General features: G+C 47.2%; 1 long non-coding RNA gene across 1 annotated transcript; it reads right to left on the bottom strand.

The window, feature by feature from the left end:
• Positions 1-4,214: 4,214 nt before the first annotated feature.
• LOC114817939 lies at positions 4,215-16,235 on the bottom strand. Its single transcript, XR_003765776.2, has 3 exons — positions 16,124-16,235; positions 14,140-14,252; positions 4,215-4,631 (listed from the first exon to the last, which is right to left on the bottom strand). It is a non-coding gene; the product is annotated as an uncharacterized LOC114817939 (long non-coding RNA).
• Between the last annotated feature and the right edge of the window lie 536 nt (positions 16,236-16,771).

Here is a 16,771-nt window from a genome sequence, read left to right as displayed (position 1 = left end):
AGAAGTGGTCATTCCTTCGTCTTCCCTCTCCCTGCAGCCTGGCCTGAATCCACAAGGGAGAACAGAGAACATGCGTGGCTGTCTGACACCCTGGTGTTAAGGGCCCAGAGTCTGACATATCAACATTTGCCTGCTTTTACTTCAACCAAACCTTCTTTTTACTTCTAAACGTTAGCCTCTTCACTCTCAAGGCTCCATGGGACCTGAATACAGTTGAGCAATTTACCCAGTAAACCACTAGATTAAGCAGTTATTACTATTGATAACCTCTTCTACAACTCTTAAACTTCTCTGAGCTCACCATGCCCCCTTAATACCCTCCCTCCAATCAGTTCATCCTTCTCTTTACTTTTTTTTAAAAGATAGGCTAGGTTGTTGTAATGGTACACGCTGTCGAGTTGCCCAGATTCCTGAAAAGGAAGCAGACCACGCCAGTCAGGCTTAGTGAGATCTATATAAAAGTGGTTTATTTGGGGCAGTTACTTATGGGACAGCCCTGGGTGGTGGCAAGGCACAGGAGACACACCACACCCCCCCTAACCAGAGCCACCCCTTTATACGCCACATGACATCACTACAAAAGCAAAACAGCTTAGATAAGGTGTTTACCAACTAGATCTGTGCATATCCAGGGTGCATACCATACTCACGAAAGCATAACCTTGGTTTGAAACTCTGGCAGGTCAGATCTGGGGCACAACATCCCCTACACTCCACCCCTTCTGACCCGCTCATACAATCTTAGCCTGATAGTCTTCCGCAGAGGTCCCTGAGCAGTTCACAAGGGGCTTCACCGTCAGGAAGGCAATGTGTGCCCCACAAAAGTTGACACATTGGAGGTACATACCACAACAACAATATACACCTATGCAAATGAGGAGCAGGATACCTCCAGTGCAGCGGACATGAAGCATGTAACACCTCCAGTCCACTCCTCATGCCTGCAACCACTTGTCATTGCTGTCCTGGGGGGCAGAAAGGTACTCTATTTCCTGCTGCATGTGGTCTAAATAATGAGTCACATTACCCTCTTCATCTGGAATGTATACACAGCATGTGGTATGTACTATAGCGCAAGTTCCCCCTTGGGCCGCATTTAGATTGTCGAGGGCCATGCAGTTCTGTAGCACTACCTTTTGCATATGTGCCACCTCGACGTTAAAGAGGGACAGACCGTGGTAACTATCATTTATAGCAGCTTGCGTAAAAGCGTTCAAAGCTTCTACTTGGGTCATTACTAATTCTAGACCTAACCCGGGAGTAAATACATTTAGGAGGTGGTTATACCAGTGGAATACCTCCCTGGTGCAACGAGTCCATACAAGGGGCAGGTTTGAAACTACAGCTGGCAGGTGCCTATGTACCTGCCCTTGGGAAAAAACGTATCCTATGGTGCATCGGCCTACCCAACCTGAAGGTAGCCATAGCCACAGATATGGTCTGCAGCTCCACTGTGTCCCATTTGGGGCCAAATGGACCAAAGTCAACTCAGACATGTTCTTTGAACCGGGCCAATGTGCACCATTCACCTGCCAGGTGTAGTTGCACAGCACCTGGGGGTCCAACCCACCTGTAATAATAATAATGTTGGTATTTGTTAAGCGCTTACTATGTGCCGAGCACTGTTCTAAGCGCTGGGGTAGACATAGGGGAATCAGGTTGTCCCACGTGGGGCTCACAGTCTTAATCCCCTTTTACAGAAGAGGGAACTGAGGCCCAGAGAAGTTCAGTGACTTGCCCACAGTCACACAGCTGCCAAGTGGCAGAGCTGGGATTTGAACTCATGAGCCCTGACTCCCAAGCCCATGCTCTTTCCACTGAGCCACGCTGGAGGCATGGGGCAACAGGGTGACCCTGCTACACTTAAACACCGTACCGGGTCCTCCTGCTGTTCCCAACAGAGTGTGGCAGAGGCTGCTAATTGCCCAGACCCCACTGTCACCCACATCCGACCAACCAGAGCTGGTACGTGTCCAAATTCCGAGTGGTGTTGAGCAGGTCTCAGGCTCGCAGCCGAGCCTTGGAACGGGTCTGGCCACTGCTGAAGATGCGATTATGTCCGGGTCCTTGGCTCTCCACTGGCCACAGGCTGGCGGCCACCACTCCATCCCAGGCTTGCACCGCAGTCCAGCCGGTCCCATGCAGAGGGGATACCCACCACAGGATACCTGAAACAGTGGACACTGGCAGGTGGGCACACACCCAACAATCAGATTGGTTCATCACAGAGGCCATGATGCTTACCCAGTGAAGAAAGATGTTCCCTGTAGCCAGCACAAGTCCAGCCACAAGGAGTGCTAAGCTTAAGGGTGAAAAGACAACATGTTAGATGGAACCCGAATGGGGCTGTCTTTCCCATCTATCAGGATTTGTTGTCGGAATTACTTCGACTGCCATGTCCAGTGGGGGAGCTGACTGGTGCAACAAGGGATATGCTGACTTATCCCCCTTAGGGGCCATATTGATGACCTGCAGTGCTTCAGGCAACACTTTGGTCCACCCCTTGAATGAGGGGTGACCCAGCAGAGTCTCCGAATGGTAGCATTTTGATTAGGTTTCCCACAAGGGAATGCCTGTAGAAGTCCAGTGGCTGTGTCCACATAAGTAAAGGCATAGTTCTGCTGTTCACTAATCGGGAGGGGCTCTATGTAGTCAACTTTCCAGGCCTGAGTAGGTGTATCACCACGGTAGATATGGCCCATGCCCCTGGGGACAGTTCTAGGTCTCAGACTAGAGCACACTGGACATTCCGCAACCGCTTCTTCCAGCTTGCCGAGAGTGAGCAGTAAGCCTGAGGCCTGTGTAATCCACCAACCCGCTTTGGTTCCTCTATGTTCACTATGATGGTGGAACCAGTCTGCCATTTCTGTTGGGCTAGAGGGCACTATAGTGTGCACCGGGGCAATAGCATAATAATGTTGGTATTCGTTAAACGCTTACTATGTGCACAGCACTGTTCTAAGCACTGGAGTAAATACAGGGTAATTAGGTTGTCCCACTTGAGGCTCACAGTCTTAATCCCCATTTTACAGATGAGGTAACTGAGGCACAGAGAAGTTAAGTGACTTGCCCACAGTCACACAGCTGACAAGTGGCAGAGCTGGGATTCGAACCCATGACCTCTGACTCCCAAGCCCAGGCTCTTTCCACTGAGCCACGCTGCTTCTCGCTGCATCCACCTCCTGATTACCGGGGGTGTTGTATTACAGTGTGCCAGGACATGATACACCGTGAGATCATCTGTGGCAGCGGCTATCTGGGCCCAAATGTCGCTCCAAATATCTGCTCCCCACAAGGGCTTACTCCCAATCGACCAGGCCTCACGCTTTCACTGATCCATCCACATAGTAGGACCTCGATACACTGCCCAGCCATCCGTACAAAGAGATAAGGGTAATGGCTCGTGGGTAAGAACCAACCCAGCAGCACGCAACTCGGCCCACCGACTTTTACCATCGCCCTCTTCCAACCACACGATATCAGTGCAGGGTTGTATGGCTACAGCTGACCAACGCGGGGTGTTACCTCTACATGACCCATCAGTATACCATGCCATCTCAGGAATAGTCCCTAATACCCTCATGGACCCGAGGTGGAGGCTCTATATCCCCTGGAGTGGATGGCACCTCCAGGTCTACAAACCGCACGGGCCCCAGTAGGCGTTGTAATTCCATGGAGAGGGGACTGCATGATAATTGTCCTCTTTACTGTAAATATGCGTGCCATTTTAACAGTGTCTGTGACTGAGTTACGGCTGATGAAAGATGTCCAGATAAGGCATGTACCCACCCAGCTATGGCATAGGTTGTGCACACGGTGACTTCGGTAGCCCCAGTCAAGGGCTCTACATGTTGTAAGGCCAGGTATACGGCATACAACTGCTTCTCAATGACAGTATACCGTCCCTCGGCCCCCTTCCATACCTGTGATTAGAACCCTAAGGGGATACGGCCCTCTGGGACGGTATACAATAGGGCCCAGCCCATGCCAGCATCATCGACATGGGCATCCAGAGAGAATGGGACTCCGGGCATATTGGTGCCTAAGGCCTGTACTTCTGCTACTGGCACTTCAACCTTCTCAAATGCTTGCTGCTGTGTTGAGTCCCATTGGGCTCCCCCCTTTGCCAGTTGATACAGGGGGAGGGAGGTTTGCGCTAGATGAGGGACAAAGCTCCGTCAGAATCCCACTAAACCTAAGAATGTTTATACCTCTTTGACAGTTGTAGGGATCGGATATTGTTGTATTTTATCAATGACAACCTGTGGCATCACCCGCGTCTTACCAGACCAGACAACCCCCAGAAACTTGACCGATGTTCCGGCCCCCTGGATTTGGTCCAGGTTTTACCTCCCATCCTCGAGTTCGCAGGTGTGCCATGAGGACGCTCGATACATCCTGTAAACACAGAAGTGCTGTCTGCAGTTAGCATGATGTCAACAATATAACGCACCCATGGTGCATCACTATGGAATGGAACCTTTCAAAATCTCTGGCCACCAACTTACGGCAAATGGTGGGGCTATGGACATATCTTTGGGAGAGAACTTGGAAAGTCCATTGTCACCCTTCCCACGTGAAGGCAAACTGGTCCTGAAACCCGGAGTTTAAGGGTATGGCTGCTCCGGGTCCTGTGGAAAACAAAACATATTACCATGGATTAAGGTACATTCTGCCCCGGTGCAACGTCCCTTTCCCCATGCTTCCTTTTTCGGAATCCTGCCGACTATGCCAATTGTAACGGCACATGCCGTCGAGTTGCCCAGATTTCGGAAAAGGAAGCAGACCACACCAGTCAGGCTTAGTGAGATCTATATAAAAGTGGTTTATTTGGTGGGTGGCGGCAGGGCACAGGAGACACACCACACCCCCCCTAACTAGAGCCACCCTTTTATGTGACTCATGACATCACTACAAAAGCAAAACAGCTTAGATAAGGTGTTTACCAGCTCGATCTGCGTATGTCCAGTGCTCATACCATAACCGTGAAAACACAACCTTGGCCTTGAAACTCTGGGGGGGTCAGAGCCGGTGCACAACATCCCCCACACTAGCTGACTTCCTACTACAACTCAGCCTATCTACTTCTTTCCTTACTCCTGTCACCACTCCTTGCCCATGTTCTATCTCCCTGGCTTGGAACTCGCTGCCACTCATATCTGACCGAACACAATTCTCCCGATCTTCAAAGCCCCATTAAAATTACTACTCCTTCAGGAAACCTTCCCTGATGAGATTATTATTTCCTCTATTTGCTCTCCCTTTTGCACTGTTTCTGCATTTGAATCTGTACTCCTGAATCACTTACTATTCACCTCATCCTCAGTCCCCCGGCACTTGTGCACATATCTTTATATTCTAGTTTTTCTCCTATCTGTAATTTATTTTAATGTCCATCTCCCCCTCTGGACTGTCAGCTCCTTGTGGTCAGGGAATGTGTCTATCAAGTCAACCGTATTGTTCTCTGCCATGTACCCAGGACAATGCTCTGCACACAGAGAGCATGCAATAAATATCATTGATGGAGTGATTAATTGGCCTTTAATAGACCTGAACGCTGCTTATAAAATAGAACAAATAAAATCATCATATTAAATAGACAAATAATTCTAAAGTCTTTTCCTAATTTTAAATTTCCTGAGTCATTTCTTAGCTATACACTGAGATTTGTTATTTGCGTATGTAAGAAGCATTCTAAGGATTCTAACCATGAAGCCTCTGTGACAGCTCTAAACAGTCTCTACTTTAGGCCTGCACTCTCTGCACCCAGGCTAGCATGCGGCCATGGTCATTCTGAAGCAGCGTGGCTCAGTGGAAAGAGCACAGGCTTGGGAGTCATAGGTCACGGGTTCGAATCCCTGCACTGCCACTTGTCAGCTGTGTGACTGTGGGCAAGTCACTTAACCTCTCTATGCCTCAGTGACCTCATCTGTAAAATGGGGATGAAGACTGTGAGCCCCATGTGGGACAACCTGATTACCCTGTAACTACGTCCGCACTTAGAACAGTGCTCTGCACATAGTAAGCGCTTAGCAAATACCAACATTATTATTATTATTCTGGGGATTGCTCTGCTCATCCTGCTGGTCAGATCCATCTCCCTATTCCAAATATGTCTGTCTCTCTGGCTTTAAGCTGATCTTTTATTCAAGCTAAAGCCAGGAAATCTTCTGGTAACTCTCAGAATAACTCTGTAAATGGTGGTTAAGTTACCTCGGTGGTTAAGTCACCTCTCTGGTCTTTGCACTAAGTAATCCCTTCAGAATAGGATGAGGTAGGTAGGGCTGGATGGGGCAAGATGGGGTAGGCAGAGCAGGGAAACTAATGAGAATGTCAGAAACTGCTCTTTGGCCTTTGGAACTCCATTCTGGAATATAACTTCCGTAAGTCCTCAGTTAGCCCTGTGAACTGCAGAGGCAAGATCAGTGAGTGATTCCTTAATCAACCACCCTCACTGCCCAGCCTGATAAGAAGGATTCTAATTAAAGGAGGACTGCTGCTATTGAGAATGATATTCTGATATATCTGATCATAAAGTGTCTCACGACAATCTTGTATTAACTCTAAATATAACAATGTCTTTCTCTCGATTCTAGAAATGTTGTACTTCACAAGAGAAGCTCTTTGGACTTGAAGATCAGATTCCCCTGTAAGCAACTTCCCTAACCCATCTTTCTGCTTCTTTTAATACTTCCCCTTCCACAATTTTCATACTTATAAAAGAGCCACCCCCAGGTCTCCAGGAGGACCAAGCAACTCACCATGACTGAATAAACAGTACCTGACCTCCTCTGTAGCTCACTCTGGACTGAAAGTAATGTTGGTATGATGGGGAGGAAAATACACAAAGGAGTTAGAGGCACACTCACTCTGGGGAGAGTAAATAGGATAAATTTGAACTTGGGGGGCTCCCCAGCAATTTATTTCAGTAGGTCTTATTAAAAGGACATCTCCTCCAAGAGGTCTTCCCTGACTTTTCCCTCATTTCTTCCTCTCCCACTCTCTTCTGGGGCATTCTTGCACTAGGATTTGGACCTTCAATTCACCCCTTCCTCACAACATTTCTGTATATATCCATAATTTATTTATTTTAATTCCTGTCTCCTCCTCTAGATTGTAAACTCACTGTGGGCAGGGAACAGGTCTACCAACTCCGTTACATTGTACTTTCCCAAGTGCTTAGTTCAGTGTTCTGTGTACACAGTACAAGTTTCAACTTATCCTCATGATGTTGATATGAGAGGCTTGAGCTCTACTTCTAAGTAATGGTTGGATCACCATTTCCTATTTCTCTCTTCAGTCTAAAAATATCTTTTCTATTTCCTGCTTACTTACTTTGTTTTGTTATCTGTCTGCCCCTTTCTAGTCTATGAGCGGTTGTTGGGTAGGGATTGACTCTATTTGTTGCCCAGTTGTACTTTCCAAGCTCTCCTGTCTCTCCCCACTTCAGTCTATACTTCACATCACTGCCTGGATTATCTTTCTACAGAAACCCTCTGGGCATGTCACCCCCCTCCTCAAAAATCTCCAGTGGTTGCCTATCAACCTTCATATCAAGCAAAAACTCCTCACTATTGGCTTCAAAGCTCTCCATCACTTTGCCCCCTCTTATCTCACCTCCCTTCTCTCCTTCTACAGCCCAGCCCACTCACTCCTCTCCTCTGGCGCTAACCTCCTCACTGTGCCTCATTCTTGCCTGTTCCGCCTTCGACCCCTGGCCCACGTCCTACCTGTGGCCTGGAATGCCCTCCCTCTTCACATCTGCAAAACTAGCACACTTCCTCCCCCTTCAAAGCCCTACTGAAAGCTCGCCTGCTCCAGGAGGCCTTCCCAGACTGAGCCCCCTTTTTCCTGTGTTCCTACTCCCCTCCCCTCTCCATCACCCCTACTCCCTCCCTCTGCTCTACCTTCGCACAGCACTTGTGTATATATGTATATATTTATTATTCTATTAATTTTATTGATGATGTATACATAGCTATAATTCTATTCATTTATTTTGATGCCATTGATGCATGTCTACTTGTTTTGTTTTCTGTCTCCTCCAGAAGCAACTGTAGCCAGTTGTTGGGTAAGGATTATCTCTGTTGCTGATTTGTACTTTTCAAGCACCAAGTACAGTGTTCTGCACAAAATAAGCATTCAATAAATGCGACTGAATGATTGAATTAATGAATGAATGAATGCTCTGCACACAGTAAGCTCAATAAATATGTTTGAATGAATAAATCCAGTCATCTAATATCAGGGAAGCTGAAACTCAATGACAGAAATCATATTTTCCTGTGGAGATGGTCCTGGGAATGAAAACTCAGCAAGATTTGCTGCCCTGAAAGAGGAGGTGTGCACTAGCCAACAGGGTGAGGAGAGACTATGAAAGGCTAATGGGGAGCTGCCCAGGAATCAGAACTAGCCGTTATTACTAAGTAGGGGAAAACTACGACAAAGGTGGTCCCCAGAGATTTTCCCTGAAACCAAGGAAACCTCTTCACTCTGGTGCTTTTTCAGGAAGACTTTCCATCGGGAAAATCTCAGCCCCACCTAGCCCAGTTCCTGGAGAAATCAGGGATGGGGAGCAAAGTGGGAAGGTGGAGTAGGGAGGGGTGAGAGTAGGTAGGCCAAGCCAGGGAAAAGGGCAGGGGTACACACAAAGACAGGCAGAGCCCTCCTGCTCCATCAGGGGCATCCTCACTCCCCCTGTGGAAGATGCATTGGGTGGAGAAGACAAGTTCAGGAATCATGGGTTCATCTCTCCTCCTGAATCCTAGGAGGCTCTGCTTGTTCTACTCTGCTACTATACTCTCCCAAGCACTTAGTACAGTGCTCTGCACAAAATAGGGCTCAATAAATACTTCAGCCAAAGTAACATAGTCTTTTTATCCTTTCCTGGCATCGCTGCCTAGAGATGAAAAAAATTTAGTCATTTCGCCATTCCTTAAGAACCTCAAGTAGTTCCCCATCCACCTCTGCATTAATTAGAAACTTCTTACCATCAGGGGTTTAAGGCACTCAATTAGCTCTCCCATTCCTATTTTATGCCGCTGACTTCCAACCCAGGCCACTCAAGTCACACCTCTAATGCCAAACTATTCACTGTTCCTCTATCTCACCACCGACACCTTGGCGACCCCTTGCCCTTGTCCTCCCTCTGTCCTGGAACTCCCTCCTCTTCGTGTATGACAGATCACCACTCCTTCCCACCTTCAAAGTTTTACTAAAATCACATCTCCTCCAAGAAGCCTTTCCAGATTTAGGTTTCATTTCTCCCTCTCTCATCTGTCGCCCAGGAAATTAAATCTGCATCCTTTAATCAATCAATCAATCAATCAATGGTATTACTGAGTGATTACTGTGTTCAGAGCACTGTACTAAGCACTAGGAGCATAAAGTACGAAAAGACACATTCTCTGCCCACAATGAGTATGTAGCCTATAGGGGAGACCCTTAAGCACTTGATATTCACCTCACTCTCAGCCGCACAGCACTTAAGTGCATACCGGTAATTTATTTTAATGTCTACCACCCCTTCTAGACTGCAAGCTCCTTGTAGACAGGGATAGTGTCTACCAACATTACTGCATTGTACTCTCCAAAGCACTTAGTACAGTGCTCTGCATGCAGCATTCAATCAATAATTGATTTTTTGATCAATCCCACCACCAGCCTCAATTCCCCAAGGCTCTAAAAGTTGCTTTCCTATTTCCCTGTGTCTCCCTTATGCGCCCATCCCTCCCTTTGCCCCCAAATATGAGCCCTCTCTGGGTCATTTCTTCTCCTCTCTTTTCTTTTATGAAATCTTGTTCCACTGCTGCATTTGACTCCTTCCACATCTGCAGACAGTGAGGAGGGAGTGGCTTGGGAGGGAACCACCCCCTGCCTTGTCCCTCCCCCATCCACCACAGGAAATCCTGTTCACTAGACAACCCACAGAATGGTTATGGAGAAGTATATTTGGAAGGAGAAATGCTAGAATCAGGGCTAGGCACTCAATCACCAACACCTTCTGGCTATTCAAGTGGTGAAGGGGTAACAAGTGGTGATTCTTTAAGAAAGTAAATATCGGTTATCCTTTCATAACCCCTGGCACTCCCAGTTGTGTTCATGTGCCTGGGGAACTCACAATAATTTAGGAGAAATCACTCTCCCGGGGAACCAGAAGGGGGGAGGGGTATGTAGTCTTCCCTGCCCCAGTGAACCAGCACTTGGAGAGTGAGGACTGCTTAGCTAAACCCTGGGTGCTTCCCTTGTCATATAGAGGTGGGGAGGCTCCTAGATCCATGGAGTGGGGCCAGCAAACTAAGGGACAAGCTCAGGATACACTAGTGTGGGGTTCTGAAAATGTTCCAGCCTTAGCTATAAAAGAGGGATGGTATTCAAACCCTGGAAATACCTCTGGGTAGCCAATTCTAAAAGAGACTGAAGTAGCTGACCCCAGCCATGTGGATCTTCAGTGGTCACACATAAACTTCATTCATTCATTCATTCAATAGTAGTTATTGAGCGCTTACTATGTGCAGAGCACTGTATTAAGTGCTTGGAATGTACAAATCGGCAACAGATAGAGACAGTTCCTGCCCTCTGATGGGCTTACAGTCTAATCTGGGAAGACAGGCAGACAAGAACAATGGCAATAGAGTCAAGGGGAAGAACATCTCATAAAAACAATGGCAAATAAATAGAATCAGGGTGATGTACATCTCATTAAACAAAATAAATAGGGTGATGAAGATATATACAGATGAGAGGACGAGTACAGGGCTGAGGGGGTGGGACGAGAGAGGGGGAGGAGGAGAGGGAAAGGGGTGAGAAGAGGGTTTAGCTGCAGAGAGGTGAAGGGAGGTAGAGGGAGCAGAGGGAAAAAGTGGGGAGCTCAGTCTGGGAAGGCCTCTTGGAGGAGGTGAGCTTTAGGGATTTGAAGAGGGAAAGAGAATTAGATTGTCGGAGGTGAGGAGGGAGGGCATTCCAGGACCGTAGGAGGACATAGCCCAGGGGTCGATGGCGAGATAGGCGAGACCGAGGGATGATGAGGAGGTAGGCGGCAGAGGAGCAGAGCATGCGGGGTGGGCAGTAGAAAGAGAGAAGGGAGGAGAGGTAGGAAGGGGCAAGGTGATGGAGAGCCTTGAAGCCTAGAGTGAGGAGTTTTTGTTTTGAGCGGAGGTTGATAGGCAACCATTGGAGGTTTTTAAGATGGGGAGTGACATGCCCAGAACGTTTCTGCAGGAAGATGAGCCAGGCAGCAGAGTGAAGAATAGACTGGAGTGGTGCGAGAGAGGAGGAAGGGAGATAAGAGAGAAGGCTGACACAGTAGTCTAGCCGGATATTACAAGAGCCTGTAGCAGTAAGGTAGCCGTTTGGGTGGAGAGGAAAGGGCAGATCTTGACGATATTATAAAGGTGAGACCGGCAGGTCTTGGTAATGGATTGGATGTGTGGGGTGAACGAGAGAGACGAGTCAAAAATGACACCGAGGTTGCGGGCGGGAAGGATGGTCGTACCATCCATGGTGACAGGGAAGTCAGAGAGAGGACCGGGTTTGGGAGGGAAGATGAGGAGCTCAGTTTTGGTCATGTTGAGTTTTGGGTGGCAGGCAGACATCCAGGTGGAGACGTCCTGGAGGCAGGAGGAGATGCGAGCCTGAAGGGACGGGGAGAGGACTGGGGCAGAGATGTAGATCTGCATGTTCTGCATAGAGATGGTAGTCAAAGCCGTGAAAGTGAATGAGTTCACCAAGGAAGTGAGTGTAAATGGAGAACAGAAGAGGGCCAAGAACTGACCCTTGAGGAACTCCAACAGTTAAAGGATGGGAGGGGGAGGAGGCGCCTGTGAAGGAGACCGAGAATGACTGGCCAGAGAGATAAGAGGAGAACCAGGAGAGGACAGAGTCCGTGAAGCCAAGGTGAGATAAGGTGTCGAGGAGGAGGGGATGGTCGACAGTGTCAAAGGCAGCAGAGAGGTCAAGGAGGATTAGAATGGAGTAGGAGCCATTGGATTTGGCAAGAAGGAGGTCATGGGTGACCTTAGAGAGAGCAGTCTCGGTAGAGTGGAGGGGACGGAAGCCAGATTGGAGGAGGTCCAGGAGAGAATGGAAGTTAAGGAATTCTAAACAGCGAGTGTAGACGACTCGTTCTAGGATCTTGGAAAGGAAGGGTAGTAGGGAGATAGGGAGATAACTGGAAGGGGAAGTGGGGTCGAGAGAGGGTTTTTTTAGGATAGGGAGACATGGCTTGTTTAAAGGCAGAGGGGAAGGAACCATTGGAGATTGAGTGGTTAAAGATAAAAGTCAAGGAAGGGAGGAGGGCAGGGGCGATGGTTTTTATATGGTTTAGAGAAGCAGCGTGGCTCAGTGGAAAGAGCCCGGGCTTGGGAGTAAGAGGTCATGGGTTCGAATCCCGGCTCTGCCACTTGTCAGCTGTGTGACCGTGGGCAAGTCACTTAACTTCTCTGGGCCTCAGTGACCTCATCTGTAAAATGGGCATTAATTGTGAGCCTCACGTGGGACAACCTGATTACCCTGTATCTACCCCAGCGCTTAGAACAGTGCTCTGCACATAGTAAGTGCTTAACAAATACCAACATTATTATACAGGCAGCCCCTCTTCCAGCTCCCTGCCTTGGTTCATACCCCTGTTGTCTTCCCTGTTGTCTTCCCTGACAACATGGAAGAGCATTTCCACACTCCTACACATTTGTTCCTTTACTTTAACCTCATCCTTCAGCTTTGTCCCATTTTTCTGGTAAATTTGAATGAGCTCTTGGATGAATGCCTTTAAGAACATAAGAAATCACATTCCTGGTTTAGGCCAATGCTTCATCCAGCCCAGGATTCGGGCCCTGACAGTGGAAACACAATATGTGGAGAAAATGGGAAATTGCTTCTCTCATGGATATGCATTCTCATGGTTAGGGAGAAACCTCCTAAGATCCTTAAATTTTTCTCTTGGAGCTCAATAGTTCAAATTTCTCATCTTTGTATTCTTGGTCTACGTGACGTACTGTGATGTTGAACCACAGTAATGAAAAGCACTGTTAAAAAGTAGGGGAAAAGGAGATGCTTGAGAGAGAGGACAAGAGAGTAAATGTGTCTGAGGGACACAGGTGGGCAGCATCTTTTTTTTTTTTTGGTATTTGTTGAGCATTTACTATGTACCAGGCACTGTATTAAGTGTTAGGGTAGATACAAGATAATGATTGTGGTATTTGTTAAGTACCTAGTATGTGCCAAGTACTGCAGTAAGCACTGGGGGAGGTACAAGATTGTCATAGGAGGGAGAACAGGTAATGGAACCCCATTGTGCAGATGAGGGAACTGAGTCACAGAGAAATGAACTGATTTGCCCAAGGTCACACAGCAGACAAATTGCAGAGCAGGCATAAGAACCAGGTTCTCTGACTCACAGGACAAACATGTCTAAAACTCAACATCTCATCTTTCTTCATAAATTATCTTCTCCCCACAGTTTTCCCATCACTGTAGTCACCATTTTTCCTACCTCACAAACCTGCAACCTTGCCATTATTGTTGACTCAGCTCTCTCTCCGAAAAACAGATTCAGTCAATCACTAAATATTGTCCATTATACTTTGTAAATTATATTTTTACATTAGTGTCTATCTCCCCCTCTAGACTGTAAGCTTGTTGTGGGCAGGGGACATTTCCACCAACTCTGTTGTTTTGAACCCTCCCAAGTACTTAGTACGGTACTTTGCACACAGGAAGCACTCAGTAAATAGCATTGATGATGATGGTGATGATATGCCCAAGGCCACACAGCAGACAAGTGGTGGAAATGGGATTAAAACCCAAGTTCACCAACTCCTAGGCCTTTCTCAGAGACCATATTAGACCATAGACTCCTCCCACAGACTGCACCCAGCCTGGCATATGGAAGGGTGTCTGTTCTCATGCCTTTAATTCAGGTTCAGCCAGGAAGCCTCTCTCTGGACCTTCCTTCTCCCATTACCAACTCCTAGAGGTCAGCTGAACTGGGAGCAATTGAGTGCTGGTCTGGTGCTGTTAGAAATGGATTTAGATGTTTAAAAGGAAATGTACATTGAAGTTTTCATTGTGCAAGTCCCCACTACTGTGTTTCTTACACTGCCCTTGTTTAGTGCATCATTCCAGACCTGCATCAGTACCCACCTGTATCCGGAGAATCCAGAGTTGTTCAACCATGTCCACTGTCACTGGGTTGTGTTATACTTGTACCCAATCCAGAAGAACTCATCTCTTCACATCCCTTCATGGACCAAGTCCTGTGGAGTCAATGGAAACAGGCTCAGCCTTGACAGTCCCTCAGCCAACATTGCCCCCACCCAATTCAGGACTAAATGCTGACCATTAGGGGAAATAAAGTTTCTAGTAGTAGTTTTTTTAATGCCTACTGCACTGTTTCAAGTGTTTGTGAGAGAACAGTACAATAAAGTAAGTAGTCATGATCCCCACCCTCAAGGAGTTAATAATCTAGAAGGGAAGAAACTCACAAAATAAATTTGAAATGGAAGGATGAAGAGAGTTTAAGATGCATATGTTTATGAGCAAAATAATAAATTATGTAAAATAATAGAGTATGTAATTCGCTATGTGCAGAATGCAATAAATGCAGAGCTGGCACAAAAGTACTTAGATGGTGGTTAGAATGGTCTTAGATTGTCAGCTCCCCGAGGGACAGGGTCTGTGTCTAATACCTACTTGGGTAATCTCCCCCAGCACACAGAGCTAAATAAACACTATTACTATTACTACATCCTAGGTAAAAGAAAATTTAACTGGGGACATCTTTGACAGGTGGGATTTCAGAAAAGCTAGGAAGATGGAATGAACTGCAATCTGGTTAATTTGAAGGGGAAGGGAGTACCAGGAAGGAGAAAGGATATGAGCAAGGGTTTGGAGGCCAGAAAGTTGAGAACTCTGAGTAAGCACAGGCACAGTGAGTAGGTGAGCTGATGGAGAGCAAGAGTGCAAGATAGGGTGGAGTCGAAGAAGAAGGTGGATGAGTAGAAGGGAGAGACTTGATGATGGTGGAGGACCAAAAAGCCAGTGGGTAGAGCTGTTATAGGTGGTTTGTGATTCCCAACATTGTTGGGAGAAAATGATAAATGGAGCAAAAAGACAGGGTGGAACAATTACTGGTGGGGACAAAAGAGTAAAAGGAGCAAATAGGGCCAGATGATCCAAACAGAGCAATTGCTGGAAGCAAGAGAAGATTATCTTTAATGCTAAATAGACGGAGAAGAGCACAAGGGCACCTTCAAGAACAGGTCAAAACCATGAACACAAAAGAGAAGAAGAGAAAAATGGGGAGGTGGCTTTGAAGCAGCCACAAAGTGATGAGAGAATAAAGATGACCTCTTCCCCTCCCGGAATGATCGAATAAGAATTTTCAAACCCAGAGGTTATGTCAGTCGAAATGACAATGACTTATTATAAGGACTTGGCAGAACCTCAGCTGGGAAATTCTAGACAGTATTGAAATACCCCAGAAATATCCTGACCCACTCAAGAAGACATCAGAGATGGGGACATTCGTCTTTATAACAGAACCGGGGAGAAGTGTGGGATGTTGGATGGGCCAAAAAGGAGGTTTCAGGAATAACACCTTTACCCCCAGATCCTGGGTTTGCTCTGGACTTCTGGGAATGTGGATGGATCCAGTTCTGGGACACTGGGGCAGGAGAATTGTGTGTTTTGTGGTGGGTTTCTCTTTCAGGGACGCCGGTATGTTGTTGACTGAGACTAATGGTTGTCTATAGTCAGGAGTTTCTGCTAGATGCAGTGGATGGGTCCTACCTGATTGGTTTTGAGGAGTGAGAAAGACCTGTACAGAATGGCCCTCTGGAAAAGTGGTACAAGAAGCAAAGCAAAATGCATGTTGGAGAGGGGAGAGACTGGAACCAGGGAGCCAAGGAGGAGGCTGATCCTCTATTTTTGTCAGGTTATGCTGAATGCCTGGACCAATGACACTAAGATCTGATTCTCCTAAATCCACTTCCAGGAAGAGATGGAATTCCTCAGGTCGGGGTCATTCCAGAAGTAAGCAACTACAACACAGGGAAATTGGCTCATATTGGGGTTAAACATGGCTATTCAAGGGAGATTTCTTCCCCATGTGGAACCCTGGGGTCACCTCGGTTCTCACTGCTTCAGCCTCATCCTCCAGGACCAGGAGCCAGGATTTTCTGTCAGCACAGTCTCTGACACTGACCTCCCAGTTCCACCACTCTTCTGAAAAATAGTAACACCTGCTGCTATCCAGCTGCCACCCCTGAGGGGCAGAGCTCAAACAGGGCACCTGGGGGAAGGACAAGAACAGGTGATTGGGATGGTAGCACATTACAGAAATGGACAAGTAATGAAGCCATCTGTATTCTGAGATGGATATGGCTCTGCACTCACTGTCCACCAGCCGTCCTCATCTACTGTCCTCCATTCTGCATTTTCAGACCTGTTGGGTGAGTTTATTCACTCATTCATTCAATCGTATCTATCGAGTGCTTATTCTGTGCCGAGCATGTAATAAGCACTTGGGAGAGTAGAATACAGCAATAAACAAATACATTCCCTGCCCACAATGAGTTGACCTTATAGTCCAGAGCAGGTGGGAGTTTACTGCCTTTTTCACCTTCTTCCTTTCAACCTGTCACCGCACTGAGAGGGCACCGCACAGCCCTTCTCTTTGGTTACCCTGTTGACTTCCCACTGCTCCCTTACACAAATTACCCACTCAGCTCCAGCTCATGTTGAACACTTCCCAACTGGATCTCATCTTTACCAG

This window comes from Ornithorhynchus anatinus, chromosome 17 (assembly GCF_004115215.2).
Source record: "Ornithorhynchus anatinus isolate Pmale09 chromosome 17, mOrnAna1.pri.v4, whole genome shotgun sequence".
NCBI lineage: Eukaryota > Metazoa > Chordata > Mammalia > Monotremata > Ornithorhynchidae > Ornithorhynchus > Ornithorhynchus anatinus.
Note: the sequence above shows the minus strand (reverse complement) of the source record. Positions and strands in the feature narration are given on the sequence as shown.